General features: G+C 50.3%; 1 protein-coding gene across 1 annotated transcript in view; it reads left to right on the top strand.

Annotated features, from left to right (window-relative positions):
* The window catches only part of LOC147097354 (AT-rich interactive domain-containing protein 3B-like), a 302,108-nt gene that overhangs the window by 158,181 nt on the left and 124,772 nt on the right, over nucleotides 1–19,155 (top strand). The gene's annotated exons all lie outside the window — the stretch shown is intronic.

A 19,155-nucleotide genomic window follows, 5' to 3' on the forward strand; every position in this document is an offset into this window, starting at 1 on the left:
CTCTCAATCTTCTCCCCAACCCCAAAGTCTTCGGGGTGGAAATTCCTCTTGGGTTCTAGGCTCCGCTTGATATTCAAGTTCTCCTTGAAGTCGACGGAACGGAACATCGGGCGGCCAATACCATACCGCCCGTGTTGTGCTACTGCTCAAGACGGAATTTCTAACCCTGTTGACGCTCTTGCCGGGATGAGAATTGGAAAGGGGCAAAATCATGCCGTTGAGGAAAAAAAAAATCAGCCATCTCTCTTCAGGTGGCCAACAAACAATCTTAATGGGCTCCAGGCGGCCTCTCACCCACTCGGGGGCACAATCAGTTGGGCACTTGGCCTTTCTCACCTGAGAACCTGAGTTGAAATCCAGCCCAAGTTGGCTTCCTCTGTCTTGTCGGCTCTAAGGACCCAATGCGAAATGAGTTTGGGCGATCTCCATTTAGCTCCTAGCAAACATGAGCCTACAGCACACAAAAAAACCAGCCCTGATGTGTATTGTCTCTGAGACAGGACAGGCCTAACGATGGTTACATAGGATCGCATAGAATTTTACAGCACAGAAACAGGCCATTAGGCCCAACTGGTCCGTGCCAGTGTTTATGCTCCACACGAGCCTCCTCCCACCCTTCTTCATCTCACCCTGTCAACATAGAGTCATAGGGGGAGAAATTCAGTAGGTTGCGCCACCCGTTAGCGCCTTAAGAGGGCGCTAAGTGGGTCTCAAGCCAACTTGCACCCGGGCGCAGCACTGCCCACGCCGCCCGCTAAATTCCGCGGGACGTTAGTGGTGGCGCTAACCGTTAGCACTGCGCTGCTGCCGATGACATCACCGGTGTGCACAGCGCACCGCTGACGCCCCGGCTGCGATATTCGGCAGCGCCCCCTGATTTACCGCCGGACGCTATGTCCGACGGGGTCAGGGGGGCCTACCTGCGGCCGGGGAGGCGCAAATTAAAGGCGAAGTGTGGGGCGGCCATTTTTCTTGTTGGCCGCCTGCCAGTACCTGCCTGCACTCCCGTTCCCGACCTCCTGAACCTCCCCCCCCACCACCCCTCCACCCCGCGGAGTGCCAGCTGCGCTCCAAGAGCCCGGCACTTCTCCTCGGTGCCGGGCTCTTTTGCCTGCACTCCCGATCCTCGGGGGCCCAGCTGGGCCCCAGATCGCGCTGCACAAGGCCCCTCCCCTTTAAGAAGGGGAGGAAGGCCTGCAATACCGCAGCACGACGTGCCGAAGCGTGTGGCACTGCGGCACGTTGTGCCACGATATTCACTCGCAGCATCCCAAGAGGGATGCGGGGCGCCTCCAGTAGCGCCGCGCTTCCCTTTGGGGCGCAGCCACTCAATTTCCGGTGCGGGGGCGCGAATGTTTCCGGGGCGCTACTTTTAGCGCCCTGGCGAGGCTGGCGCCCCAAACGGGGCGATACTCAATTTCTCCCCCATAGAGTCATAGAGTCATACAGCACAGAAAGAGGCCGTTCGGCCCATCGTGTCCACGCCGGCCATCAAGCCCTGTCTATTCTAATCCCATTTTCCAGCACTTGGTCCATAGCCTTGTATGCTATGGCGTTTCAAGTGCTCATCTAAATGCTTCTTGAATGTTGTGAGGGTTCCTGCCTCTACCACCCTTTCAGGCAGTGAGTTCCAGATTCCAACCACCCTCTGGGTGAAAAAGTTTTTCCTCAAATCCCCTCTAAACCTCCTGCCCCTTACCCTGAAACTATGCCCCTGGTTATTGACCCCTCTACTAAGGGGAAAAGTTCCTTTCTATCTACCCTATCTATGCCCCTCATAATTTTGTACACGTCAATCAGGTCCCCCCTCAGCCTTCTCTGCTCCAAGGAAAACAACCCCAGCCTGTCCAGTCTCTCTTCATAGTCTCTCTACATACCAAATTTTATTTCTGCTTCATTTAGCGGCTGTCACACTGGTCCAGTAGCGGCTCTTCTGAAGTTGAGACAGAAGCATGTGGTTGAGGCGGAATGGATGGGATCTTTCTGTGCTACACCTGACCTGTCTCCGAGTGATTTTTTTCTTTGCTGTCATTCAGTGCCTGGCTGGAAAGGGTCCCATTCCCCACCAGTAGTGCCTTTAATGAGCACAAAAAAATGGTTTTCTTTTTCCACAGAAGATTTGATCTCGAGCTTCATGATTTCCCTTGAACCCTTCCATTGATATCTGATGGAGATATAAAGGGACAGGCCTATTGAAGCCTTCTTGTGGTTAGCAGCGAGCAGTTGCACTGTCTCCGAACGAATCATGTGCAGTTTCGTGGCTCACCCTAAGTTTCACAATAGCGACGAGAGGACCCTCATCTCCAGAGAGACAACTAGGTACCAAATCGGCAGCTGTACATATTGTGTATGGGTCAGAGGTCAGTGGGCTGAGCTGTGTTGTCACGCAGCCCTGGGTTTCCTGCAGCTGGCGATGGTCAATCGGTTCACCAACCATCAGGAAATACAAGATCCGGCAAATGGATGGGAAGGCACCAAACTGGGGGGGGCTGGATGGGGCAATGGGTTTAACGCACTGTCCTTTCACCTGTTTGGAAGCTGGATTTGGGGTGGGATTAAAACCTCGTCTCGCTACTGGCTGGAAGGTTTCATCCGAATTGGCGTAACCCATTTCTCGGTGAGGGCGAGTGCTGCATAAAACTGGCTGTAGCATGGCACCAATTTCAGGAAGTCACAGGACGTCCGATGTGGAAAGTGCACCGGTGATGTAGACGGTGTTTTCTTCTGAGGTCGGGTGTAATTATAACAACAACAACAGCATGCATTTATATAGCGCCTTTAATGCAGTAAAACGTCCCAAGGTGCTTCGCAGGAGCGTTATCAGACAAAAAAATTTGACACCGAGCCACACAAGGAGAAATTAGGGCAGGTGATCGGTCAAAGGGTAGGTTTTAAGGAGCGTCTTAAAGGAGGAAAGAGAAGTAATGAGGCAGAGAGGTTTAGGCAGGGAATTCCAGAGCTGAGGGCCTAGGCAACAGAAGGGTGACTGTCTGTGTGGAGTTTGCACATTCTCCCCGTGTTTGCGTGGGTTTCCTCCGGGTGCTCCGGTTTCCTCCCACAGTCCAAAGATGTGCGGGTTAGGATGATTGGCTATGATAAATTGGCCCTTAGTGTTAGGGGGATTAAATACGTGGGGTTACGGGGATAGGGTGGGATATGTGTTGGTGTAGGGGTTACGGGGATCGGGTGGGATATGTGTCGGTGCAGGCTCGATGGGCCGAAATGGCCTCTATCTGCACTGTGGGGTTTCTGTGATTCTGTGATTGTGAAGGCACGGCCACCAATGGTTGAGTGATTATAATCAGGGATGCTCAAGAGGGCAGAATTAGAGGAGTGCAGATATCTCGGGGGGGGTTGTGGGGCTGGAGGAGATTACAGAGATAGGGAGGGGGCGAAGCCATGGAGGGATTTGAAAACAAGGATGAACATTTTGAAATTGAGGCGCTGCTTACCCGGGAGCCAGTGTAGGTCAGCGAGCACCGGGGTGATGGGCGAACGTGACTTGGTGTGAGTTAGGACACTTATTACAGGGAAATAAGGGAGGGGAGGGGCTTTGCTTTAGGTTTGACCATGCCACACCTGACCTCGGAGTCCCCAGTGCTTACCGGATGCAGTTGGACCTCGCACACCTGTAAGATGTTGCTGTTTATTGGATTGTTACAGGCAGTCAGCTGGTGAGGGTGAATTATACATTTTGGACCTAGCTGGGAAGGGACTTGCTGTCGCTAGGCTAGCGAGTGGATGTCATTAAGTGTGGCTGCTGATCAGAACTCACAAGAGGTGGGAGGGGGGTGAAGAACTTTGTGCTTCAGAAGCACTCTCCCTGCCAGTCAATCACGCTGGGTATGAAGAGGGAGAAGCTCTTGGCTTAAGCTGTCTCGGCTTCCCACTGCAGACTGAAGCACAACAGTGGAATGGCACAAATGGGCGCTAAAAAGAGCTGAAGTCTTTCAAAATAAACCATTACAGTGTAAACCCCTGTAGCCGGAGTCACGTGAAGCCATTGGCGAATCTAGCAAACCAAACCAGGTGTCAAATTGGGGGAGGAAAGGTTTTCAACCAGTCAGAATGCACACATTGCCTTTTCTGTCTTTTCTTTGACTCTGAAAAGAGTTTCTGTTGAATTTGGCCAGTGTCATGATTACATAGAATTATATGACACAGCACAGAAACAGGCCAGTCGAGCCTCGTGTGTTTTAAATAAAAACAGAAAATGCTGGAGATACTCAGCAGGTCAGGCAGCGTCTGTGAAGAGAGAAACAGAGTTAACGTTTCAGGTCGATGACCTTTCGTCAGAACTGGAAAAAAGCAGGAAATGGAACAGATTTTTAAGCAAGTTTAGGGGCTGGGAAATGGGGGAGGGGATAAAAGAACAAAAGGGGAGGTCTGTGATAGGATGGAAGGCAGGAAAGGTTAAGAGACATTGGCCTAGAAATTCAGTATAGCCACGTTTGGGGCGCTACAGCATGGCGTTCGCTAACTTTTGCGCCCGGCGCAACTTAGCGCCACCTTCGCCGATATTCAGTTGCATCGCCCCAAGAGGTTGCTGCTGCGCTAAAGCAGGCGATGCACGACTATCATTAGGTGCTAAGCCGGCGATCCGGGGCGCAAACACCGAAGGCGGGCGCAGCGCAGGTGCGGCGAGTTGCTCATTGAGGCCAGACAGTCAGGCGCCGGTCAGCACTTAAAGGGGGAGGGTGGAATTGCTTGGCTGCCATGCCCTGCACACTGCAGCCCTAAGGCAAGGCCTGAACACTGCTTCTGGAACAGCTCCACGCCCAGGAGAATGGAGAAGGCCAGGGAGAGAGCGCAGCGCTTCGGCGAGGGTGACCTGAGGCTGCTGGTTGGTGCAGTGGACCGCAGGCGCCATATCCTCTTCCCTGAGGGTGGCAGGAGGCTGCTGCCCGCCGAATATCGGAAAGCATGGAGGGATGTGGCAAACAGGGTCACGTCCAACAGCGTGGTTGGCAGGACACCAACCCAGTGCCGGAAAAAATTCAACGACCTCACTCGGGTTGTCAGGGTGAGTACCCTTTCCAGTATCCTCCTCATCCCTGCATGTGTACCTCACTTTATGGCCAAACAGGTCTGAAAGCCCTAATGGCCAGCCCTCATCCAGCAGCTATGGGACTGTCATGAAAAGTACTTGCGCAATCAGGACTTTAGACACTGTCAGGGCTATTCGAACATGGGAGGCAGTGCGGGCAAGATCAGGGCTTGACACTGTACTTAGAGGCGGTCCTTTCTCTTGCAGGCCAAGCTGGCGCATAACAGAAGACAGTGGCGACAGACCGGGGGAGGCCGTCCTGACCTGAAACAGCTGAGCGACCTCGAGCAGCGAGTGGAGCGGATCATGGCAGGCCGGCTGAGTGGCCCCGTCGCCACTGGAGATGCTGACCCTGTTCTGGGCACCAATGGTAAGGTCATCACCTTTTTGACCTCTCCCTTTCCACTTGCGCCTCACGCCAGCATCCTTTGCCACTATCGAACCAATGCAGTGCGCAGCAGCACTCATGCCTCCCTCGCTGCCGCCCTGTCCTCACTCTAAAGCAACTCTTGTGCCTCCCTCCTTTCAGATGGTGACTCGCCAGGTGAGGAGGCGGCCCCTCAAGCTGGCACTGTGTTCGAGTCAGACATAGAGGAGGAGGAAGAGGAAGCCAGCCCATCAGGGACACCCTCAGCCGAGGCAGCCCATGGCCATGATGGTGACACGTCTTCCCTGGAGGGGAGCAGGGGGGAAGGGTCAGAGGATAGTGAAGCTCCGGGGACCAGCAGGCTGCAGCAATGCGGGAGGGGTGGGGAAGCTCGGCGGCCTTCTCCCCGGAGGGTGAGTGCGGCCTCCAGTCCTGCTACGGTGAGTGCAGAGGAGGTGCGGCTCCTAGCGGAAATGGGCGCCCAGGCTGAGCGCAGGCACACTGAGCTCATGGCTGCAGTGGCAAGGATGCCTGACTCCATAGAGTCACTGGCAAGGAGTGTGCAGGAATTCGGGGCAGCACAGGCCAGGAGTCTGCAACAATTCAGTGCAGCACAGGCCAGGAGTCTGCAGGACATCGCGGCAGCACAGGCTAGGAGTCAGCAGGTCTTCGCTGCTTCACAGGCGGCTTCTAGCCAAGTGCTCAGTCGTGCCGTGCATTCACTGGCTGCTGTCATGCAGACACAGACCAGGGCCACACGGGCACTAACTGCTGCCACACTCGCTGGATCGGCCAGGCATCGCCGGGGCACTCGCTGTGCCGCAGCAGCCCAGCAGTCTGTGCCTCAGCAGATTGCTGCGCATGCTGCAGTGCTGGCCCGTGCGCGTGCCAATGTCTCAGCCAACCAGGGAGTGCCTGTGATCTGTCAGGTTGCCAGCATTCCTGCAGCCAACACTGTCACTCCTCCATTGCAGCTGCCACCAGCTGTTGGACAGACTGCTGCCGCCCAAGCAGAGTTGGAGCAGTCAGCAGCCGGCCCCTCCAGGCCCAGAGCTGGTCCAGGCCGACCCCCAAGGGCATCTGCCGTCTCACCATCTGACCCTCAGCAGCCTTCCCCCAGCCTTGCTGCAGCCACTGGGGTCCCATTGAGGAGGAGCTGCAGGGCGGGTAGGGGCCAGTCACGGAAGCGAAACGGATCACCCTCGCAGGGGAAAAAGTAGAAGGTGTGGCCAAATGTTTTGTTTTACTTATAAAAGCCGAGACTGGTGTATTTGTTTCATATATAAAAGCCAAGACTGGTGTATTTGTTTCATATTTAAAGGCCGAGACTGGTGTATTTGTGTTTTTGGGGGGGGTTTCTCTCCATTAGTTTGTCATGTGGGAAGGGCACAGAGGTATCACAGTAAAAAAATTTCTTAAATCGCACTGTCCATGCTTTCTTTTGGAAGTCCTGGTTGCCCTGCTCGGCTGAGGGCTTGTGGAGTGGCTACATTCATCTTCTGCCATTGGCACAAGCCATTCCCTGAGAGGGGGCCTAGAACCGACTTGCAGTAAGCCGCCGACGGGCGGCCCTTGCACTTTCTGCCTCCCTCCTGTGCTGGTCCTCCTCCTCCTCCTCTGGTGGTCCTCCAATGTCTGCTGGCAGTGGCTGAGCCCTGCGGATAGCCAGGTTGTGCAGCATGCAGCACACGACAACGAAATGGGAGACTCGCTCAGCCGAGTACTGTAGGGCTCCCCCGGAACGATCCAGACAGCGGAACCATTGCTTCAGCACGCCGATTGTTTGCTCAATGATGTTCCTGGTTGCTTGATGGCTCTCATTGTATCCCTCTTCAGCAGGGGTGCTGGGCGCACGGAGCGGGGTCATCAGCCAGGTGCACAAAGGATAGCCTTTGTCCCCGAGAAGCCATCCTCGTGGGTGAGGCTGGGCCTTGAACATGTCTGCCACAGAAGTCTGGCGCAGGATGAAGGCATCGTGGCTGCTGCCTGGAAAGCGGGCATTGACAGCTAGGATGAGCTGCCTGTGGTCACACACCAACTGCACATTGAGCGAATGGTAGCCCTTCCGGTTGCGGTAATCCTCGGCATTCTCTAGAGGTGCCCGCAATGCCACATGCATGCAGTCAATGGCGCCCTGCACCATGGGGAAGCCCGCTAATGCTGCAAAGCCCATTGCACGCTGTTGCTGCTTGTCAACGGTCATGGGGAAGGAGATGAACTGACGTCTCCTTCTGAAAAGGGCATTGGTCAGCTGGCGGATGCAGCAATGTACCGCAAACTGGGAGATGTTGGAAATGTCCCCAGTAGCGGATTGGAAGGAGCTGGTGGCATAGAAGTTGAGAGCCACCGTCACCTTCACTGCCACCGACAGAGACGTCCTGCTCCTCAGCTGTGGCTGCAGATCTCCACGAAGCAGGTGGCAGATCTCAGTGACCACCGCCCTTCTGAATCGCAGCCTCCAAACACACTGCTCCTCAGACATGTTCAGATATGAGAACTGCTGGCGGTATACCCTGGGTGGGTAAGGCCTCCTTTGCCGACGCCTGTTGCCCCTTCTCTGTCTGGCCATGACTGGCACTCTCTCACGGCGTCTCTGAGCCCTTTGAATGCAATGGAGAAGCCCAACGTTTCCACCCATTGCAGCCCCCATTATATGTTTCCAATCAATGCTATGACTCTGACTCTGAAGTTAAAGACAAGTGCAAAGCTGTGGCCTGAAGCCACAAGTACCTGTGCGAGTGTTGAGCCAAACCAGAAAGCGCTCTACCTTTGTCTCTCTCCAAAGATCCGTCTCTCACAAAGAAGGAGTGGTGCAAAATGGCTGCCATTTATACTGCAGGAGGAGTCCCCTTTAATTAGCGCCCCCCGCGCCCCGCAACGACTGGGAACCGTTCCCTTCTACCAGTCGCTAGGGGCGCCAGGCGCACAATAGGCCGGCGCCACTGAATTTCCGGTTTGGGGTGCACAAAGGGCGTTGCACCATGAAATGACGTCAGGATCTGCGCGCGCAGCTGAGCGCGCGCAAAGGTTTTGCGCCACCGTTAAATCTTAACTGAAGTTCGCAAGAGGCGCAGATCGCGCTGCGACCGGGCGCTAGCCGCTTAGCACCCCACTTCTCCTCCTAAGGCGCTAGCGGCTGGCGCAAACAACTGAATTTCTAGGCCATTAAGAGATATTCAAGGCAAAAGGAGATGGTAATGGGACAGGTTAAGAAACAAAGGATGGCTCTAGATGAAGTGTAAATTGCGCTGGCAGAATGAAAGACAGCTGCCCTGTGGGAGAGAAGAAAAAAAGACACAGACAAAAAGTGTGGATAAAATATATATATGATAGGGGCCGAGGTTATGATCTGCTTTTTTCCAGTTCTGACGAGAGGTCATTGACCTGAAACGTTAACTCTGTTTCTCTCTCCACAGACGCTGCCTGACCTGCTGAGTATCTCCAGCATTTTCTGTTTTTATTTCAGATTTCCAGCATCTGCAGTATTTTCTTTTTGTCTCATGTGTTTTATATTTAGAAACATAGAAGATAGGAGCAGGAGTAGGCCATTCGGCCCTTCGAGCCTGCTCCGCCATTCAATGAGATCATGGCTGATCATCCAAATTCAGTACCCTGCCTTCTCCCCATATCCCTTGATCCCTTTAGCCTCAAGAAATATATCCAACTCTTTCTTGAATATATTTAATGAACTGGCCTCCACCGCCCTCTGTGGCAGAGAATTCCACAGGTTCACCACTCTCTGGGTGAAGAAATTCCTCCTCATTTCAGTCCTAAATGGTTTACCCCTTATCCTTAGACTATGACCCCTGGTTCTGGACTCCCCGGCCATCAGAAACATCCTTCCTGCATCTAGTCTGTCCAGACCTGACAGAATTTTATAGGTTTTGATGAGATCCCCTCTCAATCTTCTAAACTCCAGTGAGTATAAGCCCAATTGACACAATCTCTCCTCGTACGTCATTCCTGCCATCCTAGGTATCAGCCTGGTGAATCTTCACTGCACTCCCTCCATGGCAAGAACGTCCTTCCTCAGGTAAGGTGACCAAAACTGCACACAATACTCAAGGTGTGGTCTCACCAAGGCCCTGTACAACTGCAGCAAGACATCCTTGTTCTTGTACTCGAACCCTCTTGCTACGAAGGCCAACATACCATTTGCCTTCTTAACTGCCTGCTGCACCTGCATGCTTACCTTCAGCGACTGGTGCACAAGAACACCCAGGTCTCTTTGCACTTCCCCTTCTCCCAATCTATTGCCATTCAAATAATAATCTGCCTTCCTGTTTTTGCCACCAAAGTGGATAACCTCACATTTATCCACGTTATAGTGCATTTGCCATGTTTCTGCCCAATCACCCAACCTGTCCAAATCGTACTGGAGTTTCACGACATCCTCCTCACAGCATACCCTCCCACCCAGCTTTGTGTCGACTGCAAATTTGGAGATATTACATCCAATTCCCTCATCCAGATCATTAATATATATTGTGAACAGCTGGGGTCCTAGGACCGATCCTTGCGGTACCCCACTAGTCACTGCCTGCCACTCGGAAACGACCCGTTTATTCCAACTCTTTGCTTTCTGTCCGCCAACCAGTTCTCTATCCAAGTCAATACCTTGCCCCCAATCCCGTGTGCCTTAATTTTGCACGCTAACCTCTTATGCGGGACCTTATCGAAAGCCTTCTGAAAGTCCAAATACACCACATCCACTGGTTCTCCCTTATCTATTTTACCAGTTACATCCTCAAAAAATTCCAGTAGATTAGTCAAGCATGATTTACCTTTTGTAAATCCATGTTGACTTTGTCCGATCCTGTCACTGCTTTCCAAGTGCTCTGCTATTACATCTTTTATAATGGACTCTAGCATTTTCCCCACTACCGATGTCAGGCTTACCGGTCTATAATTCCCCGCTTTTTCTCTGCCACCTTTTTTGAATAGTGGGGTAACATTAGCTACCCTCCAATCCATGGGTACTGTTCCAGAGTCTATCGAGTTCTGGAAGATGACCAGCAATGCATCTACTATTTCTAGGGCCACTTCCTTAAGTACCCTGGGATGTAGATTATCAGGCCCTGGGGATTTATCGGCCTTCAGTCCCATCAATTTTCCTAACACCATTTCCATACAAATACTGATTTTTTTCAGTTCCACCCTTTCATCAGACCCTATGTTCCGCGGTATTTCTGGGAGGTTATTTGTGTCCTCCTTTGTGAAGACAGAACCAAAATATGTATTTCGTTGGTCTGCCATTTCTTTGCTCCCCATTATAAATTCCCCCGATTCTGACTGCAAGGGACCTACGCTTGACTTCACCAATCTTTTTCTCTTTACATATCTATAAAAGCTTTTACAGTCAGTTTTTATGTTCCCTGCAAGCTTACTCTCATATTCTATTTTCCTTTTCTTAATTAATCCCTTTGTCCTCCTTTGTTGAATCCTAAACTGCTCCCAATCCTCAGGATTATTGCTGTTTCTGGCCAATTTGTATGTCCTCTCCTTGGATCTTATGCTATCCCTAATTTTCCTTGTTAGCCACGGTTGAGTCACCTTTTTGTTTTATTTTTATGCCAAACTGGGATGAACAACTTCTGTAGTTCATCCATTCGGTCTTTGAATGTTTGCCATTGCCTATCCACCATCAACCCTTTGAGTGCCATTCCCCAATCAATCATACCCAACTCGCTCCTCAGACCATCGTAGTTTCCTTTATTTAAATTGAGGACCCTAGTTTCTGAGTCAACTACTTCATTCTCCATCGTAATGAAGAATTCGATCATATTATGATCGCTCCGACCCAAGAGGCCTCGTACAACAAGATTGCTAATTAATCCTTTCTCGTTACATAATACCCAGTCTAAGATGGCCTGATCTCTGGTTGGTTCCTCGACATAGTGGTCCAGGAAACCATCCCGTAAACACTCCAGGAATTCCTTCTCCACAGTATTGTTACTAATTTGGTTAGCCCAATCTATATGTAGATTAAAGTCACCCATGATGACTGCTGTGCCCTTATTGCACGCTTCTTTAATTTCCCTTTTAATGCCATCCCCAACCTCCGCCTTACTGTTTGGAGGTCTATATACCACTCCCACTAATGTTTTTTTCCCCTTAGTATTTCTCAATTCTACCCATACAGATTCCACCTCATCAGAGCTAATATCCTTCATTACAATTGTGTTAATCCCTTCTTTAACCAGTAATGCTACCCCTCCTCCCTTTCCTTTTTGCCTATCTTTCCTGAATATCGAATACCCCTGGATGTTGAGTTCCCAGTCTTGGCCATCCTTGAGCCACGTTTCCGTAATCCCAACCAAATCATATTCGTTTACCTCTATTTGCGCAGCCAATTCATCCACCTTATTACAAATGCTCCTCGCATTAAGACACAAAGCCTTCAGGCTTGTTTTTTTAACGCTCTTAGACCTATTAGAATTATTATTTACTGTGGCCACGTTTGATTTAAACCGTTGATTTCTCTGACTGCCACTTTTGTTTTTCTCCTTCCTATCTTTTGCTTTTATCCTTGTTTACCTTTCCTCTGTCTCCCTGCTCAGGTTCCCAACCCCCTTCCATTTTAGTTTAAACCCTCCCCCACAGCACTAGCAAATACTCCCCCTAGGACATCGGTTCCAGCCCTGCCCAGGTGCAGACCGTCCGGTTTGAACTGGTCCCACCTCCCCCAGAACCGGTTCCAATGTCCCAGGAACTTGAATCCCTCCCCCTGGCACCATTCCTCTAGCCACGTATTCATCTGAAGTATCCTTCTATTTCTACTCTGACTAGCACGTGGCACTGGTAGCAATCCTGAGATTACTACCTTTTGAGGTCCTGTTTTTTAATTTACCTCCTAACTCCCTATATTCCGCTTTTAGGACCTCATCCCACTTTTTACCTATATCGTTGGTGCCTATATGCACCATGACAACTGGCTGTTCACCCTCCCCTTGCAAGATGTTCTGCAGCCGCTCGGAGACATCCTTGACCCTTGCACCAGGGAGGCAACACACCATCCTGTAGTCTTGTTTGTGGCTGCAGAAACGCCTGCCTATTCCCCTTACAATTGAATCCACCTGAAATGGTCCCCAGACCATTGAAATCTATTGGAAACACTCAGCGGGTCAGAGCAGCATCTGCGGAGAGAGAAACCGAGTTAACGTTTCAGGTCGATGACCCTTCGTCAGTATTAAAAATCTTTGTTTTTATTTCAGATTTCCAGCATCTGCAGTATTTTGCTTTTGCATTGAAATCCATTGTTACATATCCAGAGTTGGGATGTGTGTGTGTGTGTGTGTGTGTGTGTGTGTGTAACTCATGACGAGAGGAGAGTCGTACAGGAAGGAGGGGTGGTGGAGGGGGTGAGGGGGTGGTCAATACATTAACGGGCTTCCCCTGAAATCTCTACCCATATTCATTTCAGCATGACGCTGTGGGCAGTAACGTTAAACAGTACGGTTGACATTGATATTGCAGCTGTTTGGTTTAAGTGGATGTGAGATTTATCATGAACAGGAATAGAAAGAGTAGGAAGCCGACAGATTTTAGGGGTCAGCTTTAGATTAGTGAGGTAGTCATTTTCATTAAGCAGCAAATTAGCTTCGTAAATATCTTATCTGAATGCTGTTCCTTCTCCCTGCATTCTCACTGTGTTGAAATCAAATGTCATCATATTGTCTCTTGCCTGGGCCCTGAACACTGTGGAAGTTCACAACCTGTCTCAGTCTCCCCTTCCTCCTACAGTTTGCAGCTTTCTTAATTTACCTCATCTCCTTTCCTACCCTTTTTTCAATCTTGGTGGTGTCCCTTCACCTGTTTTTTTAATTAAAAAAAGTCTCTCCAGCTCGCACGTGCCTGTGTGCGCGTGTCTGTGTGCGCGCGTGTCTGCGCGCGTGTCTGTGCGCGCGTGTCTGTGCGCGCGTGTGTGCGCGCGCGTGTGCGCGCGCGCGTGTGCGCACGTGTGTGCGCGTGTGTGTGTGTGCGCTCGTGTGTGCGTATGTACGTGTGCAGTACAGATATATAATGGGCCAGATATTCCGACCCCCACGGGTGCGTACGAGGTGTTTATGCACCCGTAGGGGCCTCGCAAGTGCCGGTTTCAGGCATGCGCTAAAACCCGGCACTTCCGATCTGTCAAGAATGATCTTGACAGATCCTCCACCTGCCCTGGAGAAGGGCCTCTGCGGGGGGAGGAGTTCCGCTTTCTGTACAACCTCCGCCCACTGAGAACCCTTAGAAATATTACGCCTGGTAAAAGCCTGCGTAAGGCCTGCTTTTACCAGCATGAGTTTTTTTTTAATGTTTAATTCACTCATTTATAATTTTAAAATACTTTTAAGAAAGGTAAGTTTATTTTTAGCCCCGTGAAAAACTTTAATTCTTTTTTTCAAAAAATTAAATTTTTGTTTAAAATATTTAATTTAATGTAATTTTAACTAATTTTAAATACGTGATGTTTTTAAAAAAATGTGTTTTTAACGTTTAACTGGTTTTTTGAGTGATCTCCATTGATACTTTCGACAGATCTGTGCAGAGAGACCTGTCAAAAGTGTGAAGGGGGATTCCTTTCTTTCATTGGTTCCCCATGGCCCACGAGATCCATGGGGCGCTTGCGAACCACCTGCGCCCCTGGGATACCTGGGCCTCTGCGCATTTCGGAGAGCAGAGGCCCAGAATCGGAAGTCTCGGGACCTACGGAGCCAGCAGGTAAGTGCGTAGAATTTTTCCCAATCGGAGGCATCCGCCCGCAGGACGCCTCCGATCGGAAAAATCCGGCCCTGTAATAATGTACAGGAAACTCTCGATTTACCGGCACCCAAACAACCGGAAATCTCGGTTAACCGGCAAAATTCAGGAGTAGGTTCAGTGAAGTTTTTCTTCATATTAGTGGCCGTTTCTTGATTCTTGGCTGTGTAATCGGGGGTTGCTGCACTTGTTGCTAAGCAACAGGGACGCTTGGTCTGTGGGCGGGTTCTTGCAGCTGTTGACAGGGAAGCCTTGTTTTTGTTGTTGTGTACGGAGCTCTCGTACCTTTTAACTATAGCTCTGTAATCCGGACTTTTTGATAAACCGGCACCACGCCGGTTCCGTCTGTGCCGGATAAAAAAGAGTTTCCTGTATGTGCATATTAACAAAGTGTCCCCATTAATCCCTCCAGCTTATTTGGTAGTTAATGGCCAAAGGGTTACTAGCTCAGTTATTCAACTTTCCTACACTTGTAATCAATGCAACATGAATGCAGGCGGTAGTATGTGAAATGTTTTCATTTTGTTTCTGTGTATTGGAGAGCGCAGGTTTGCTCCGCTGGAGGGACATGACCCATTAAACATTGTGGTCACAGTGGAGGGGTTTCCTTGTTTGACTGAGTTCACTGTTTGCTGTCAAATTGAGATATCGTAGTGCTGTAAAATGAACTCCTTTGAAGTGATTTGCCTCAAGTACTGGTGCTGGGCTGTTGGCTTGCTTTGTGCACTGGTTGAGAAAGGCGGGGCGGGGGGGGGCGCGGTGTGGGGGGCAAGGCAGATCCATTCAGTCAGTGGCTGTCTTTATTTTTGTCCCAATCATATCCCCTCTTTTCAATCAATCAACTTTATTGTCATTGTTAGTGCACAAGTGCAGTACAACGAAATGTAGGCTTGCGGCTCCCGAGAGTGTACATTTAGATTAAGACATTTAAACATTCAACATTCATTTGGCTTGTAATACATTAACACAAACATAACCATAATAAAGTGCATTGGCAGATGTGCAGGCTTTAGAGTTTATTTGTGGAGTTCAGTAGGATGACAGCCCTGGGAAAGAAGCTGTTCCTAAATCTGGTCGTTTGGGTGCGAATGCATCTGTAGTGTCTCCCAGATGGCAGGAGGGCGAACAGACTGTGGCTGGGGTGGGTAGGGTCTTTGATGATGGTCCGTGACCTCCGTAAACAGCGTTTCTGGTATATGTGCTCTATGGTCGGTAGCCGGGTGCCGGTAATGCGTTGGGCAGTTTTGACTACCCGCTGCAGGGCTTTCCGGTCATAGTAGCTACAGCTGCCATACCATACTGTGATACAGTTCGTCAGGATGCTCTCTATTGTGCAGCGGTAAAAGTTAGAGAGGATCAGGGGTGACAGGTTACATCCCTTCAGCCTCCTTAGGAAATATAGGCGCTGCTGGGCCTTCTTCACCAGAGAGGAGGTATTGAGGGACCAGGAGAGGTCTTCCGTGATGTGGACTCCGGGAACTTAAAGCTGTCCACCCTTTCCACCACAGCCCCATGGATGTGGATGGGGGTGTGACTTCCGCCTTTAGACTTCCTGAAGTCCACAATGATTTCTTTGGTTTTCTTGATGTTAAGGGCCAGGTTGTTATCGGCGCACCACTTCACGAGATGCTGGACCACTGCACTGATATCCACTGGGATGCAGGTCCACGCCCCCACTGGCCATTTAGTCCATTCCTCGCCCACCAGTTTTCTCTTCCTCCCTTCCTCCATCCCCAAAGCCTTTGACTCCTTGCTGGGGTGCAGATTACACGGGCTCTCCTCAATGCCTTGTCCAAGTGGCCATTAAAAGCACGTATGAGACTGGCCAATAGGAGTGGGCATCACAGTTAAGCTCGAATGCATTCTCGCCCACCTTTCAGACCTGCACGCACACACACACTCGTTCAGCAGTCGTCCCCTCTCAGGCTGCTTGATGAGTAAACATAGAAACATAGAAGATAGGAGCAGGAGTAGGCCATTCGGCCCCTCGAGCCTGCTCCGCCATTCAATGCGACCATGGCTGATTATCCACATTCAGTACCCTGTCCCTGCTTTCTCCCCATATCCCTTGATCCCTTTAGCCTTAAGAAATATATCTAACTCCTTCTTGAATATATTTAATGAATTGGCCTCTACTGCCTTCTGTGGTAGAGAATTCCACAGGTTCACCACTCTCTGGATGAAGAAATTCCTCCTCATTTCTGTCCTAAATGGCTTACCCCTTATCCTTAGACTGTGACCCCTGGTTCTGGACTCTCTGACCATCGGGAACATCCTTCCTGCATCTAGTCTGTCCAGTCCTGTCAGAATTTTATAAGTTTCAGTGAGATCCCCTCTCATTCTTCTAAACTCCAGCGAATATAAGCCCAATCGACCCAATCTCTCCTCATACGTCATTCCTGCCATCCCAGGTATCAGCCTGGTGAATCTTCGCTGAACTCCCTCCATGGCAAGAACATCCTTCCTCAGATAAGGCGACCAAAACTGCACACACTACTCAAGAGTAGTTTGAAGTCCTCTCCGTTCACGTGAAGAAGTCCTTGCCCTCTGCTCGCACTGCCCGCAGTGGCTGAGATAACTCACTGCACAGAGAATCACCGGCTCCCCTCCCTCCCACGTCACATCACTCTGAGGCCCAGGGGTATCAGAGCATCGATGTGCACCACCATAGTGCCAGCTTCTAATCTTCAAACTCACCACAGCAAGAACTGAATCCTCAAATACTGGGGCTCTGCTCTGTTCCGGTGGCAAAGCTGTTGACCTCGTAAAATGCAAAAAGGAACAGGACTGTTTGCAGAAGACTACTTTGCGACTACCGATCGTGAGAAGGTCCATTGAAATGGTAGTCAGGTGTTTGTAGGGTATATTTGCCAATCCCACGCTCCCCTGCAATGAGCCTCTCTCCGAGGCAGCCCGGGTCCGGGAATCAGCTCGACCTCCGACCTGCACTGCCTTTGAGCACAGCACCACGCTGGGAGCACAGGATTGGTGAAACCTTCTGTAGTGTATGTAACTGTTCTACCTTTAAGAGAACTATCGTATGTAACCGTTCACCTTTAAGAGAACTATTTTAGGTGTGGCACTACTTTATCTTGGCTGCTGTATACTGTAATACCGACGGTGACCACACCAGTATATAAGTGCTGTGTCAGGATTTATTGGGCAGATTCGCCCTGACCTTCGAATAGTAAAGTCCTGTTTAAGTTACTCTTGTAGTCTGTGTATTACTTCGCTATACAACCCACAGACTTTACACCTTCTGTCTCCACAAAGGAAGGAAGGCAAGCATCTTAAGTACCCAACGTTCGAGTACGGTATGGTACTGAGTCCTACAGACCCAAGTAGTGTAGGATTACATAGGATGTACAGCACAGAAACAGGCCATTCGGCCCAACCAGTCCATGCCGGCGTTTATGCTCCACTCGAGCCTCCTCCCGTCTTTCCTCATCTAAGTCTATCAGCATAGCCCTCTCTTCTCTTCTCCCTCATGTGCTTATCTAGCCTTCCCTTATCTAGCATCTGTGCTATTTTCGCAACCAGTCCCTGTGGTAGCCAGTTCCACATTCTCACCACTCTCTGGGTAAAGAAGTTTCTTCTCTGAATTATATATCCAATCCTCTTTTGAAAATTACTCATTTGAATCTGCTTCCACCGTCCTTTTAGGCAGTGCATTCCAGATCATCATAACTCGCTGCGTAAAAAAAATTCTCACTTCACCTCACATCTGCCAATTAGCTTAAATCTGTGTCCTCTGGTTACCGACCCTTCTGTCAGTGGGAACGGTTTCTCCATATTTACTCTATCAAAACCCTTCACGATTTTGAAGGCCTCTATTAAATCTCCTCTTAACCTTCTCTGCTCTAAGCTTCTCCAGTCTCTCCATGTAATTGAAGTCCCTCATCCCTGGTTCTAGTGTTTGCAGTTTTAAACCGAATGAGCAAGTGCGGCCAGTTATAACCAGGGACGTGGTTCAGGTCCTCTTTGTGTGCGCCAGCTTAAGGGATTGTTTAAATGCATGTCCCATTTCTCTTCATACGGGAGATGATGGATCTCTGGCATTCACTGGCAGCGGAGGGCCACTGCAATGCTAATGATTCATTATGGATTTGGCTCCCATTACGTTGTTAGATATAGCTCCTTCACATTCTGTCAGTCACGTCAGGGAGACAGCTGGGGAGGTGGTGGAGGGGGATTGGATTAATGACCTCAGTGCTGTTTATATTGAAAGGTTCAGCACGGTGTGGAGTTCCATCCCTTAACAAAAAATAAAGCAGGGGGGTGGGGGGGGGGGGGGGTGTGGGGGAAGGGGGGGCGGTGGAAGAGATTGGCACCAGGCTGACTCCTTCGGGATTCTTGCTAAGCCTCGGTAGCTGTAATATGCACTCACTGATCCTGGGATACAGTAGCTCTTGGCTGTTAGCTTTCCCTCGTTGCTCAAAGGACTTTGGCCGGCAGACAGTGATTGATGAGGCCTGGCAGTATTTACGACACCAGGGATTTAATGTGTCCTGAGCAACCCTTTCTTTATATATACATTTTGAGAGAGGAGCCAATCCGAGGGATTTTTCCCTGGCTAGCTTTGCCTACTGTCCTGGAGCGGGTTTGGACAGCTGCGGGGGGGGGGGTGCCACACTTGGTTTAAAAGAGTGCTACTGTGTTGGGGGTTTATGAGAGGGCTCTGTGGAAAAAAAAAATGCGACGATTCTTTTGGGGAAGGAGAGTTTATGTTACATAGCGTGACATAGAATTTACAGCACAGAAACAGGCCATTCGGCCCAACCAGCCCATACTCCACACCAGCCTCCTCCCACCCCACTTCACCTCTCCCCCTCAGCATATCCTTCTGTTCCCGTCTCCCTCATGTGTTTATCCAGCTTCCCCTTAAATGCATCTGTGCTATTCGCCTCAACCATTCCCTGTGGTAGCGAGTTCCACATTCTCACCACTCTCCTGAATTTCTTCTTGGATTTATTAGTGACCATCTTATATTTATGAC

The sequence above is a fragment of the Somniosus microcephalus genome, chromosome 32 (genome assembly GCF_052327205.1).
Source record: "Somniosus microcephalus isolate GS21.2 chromosome 32, FLI_Smic_1.0, whole genome shotgun sequence".
In the NCBI taxonomy this organism is placed as follows: Eukaryota; Metazoa; Chordata; class Chondrichthyes; order Squaliformes; family Somniosidae; genus Somniosus; species Somniosus microcephalus.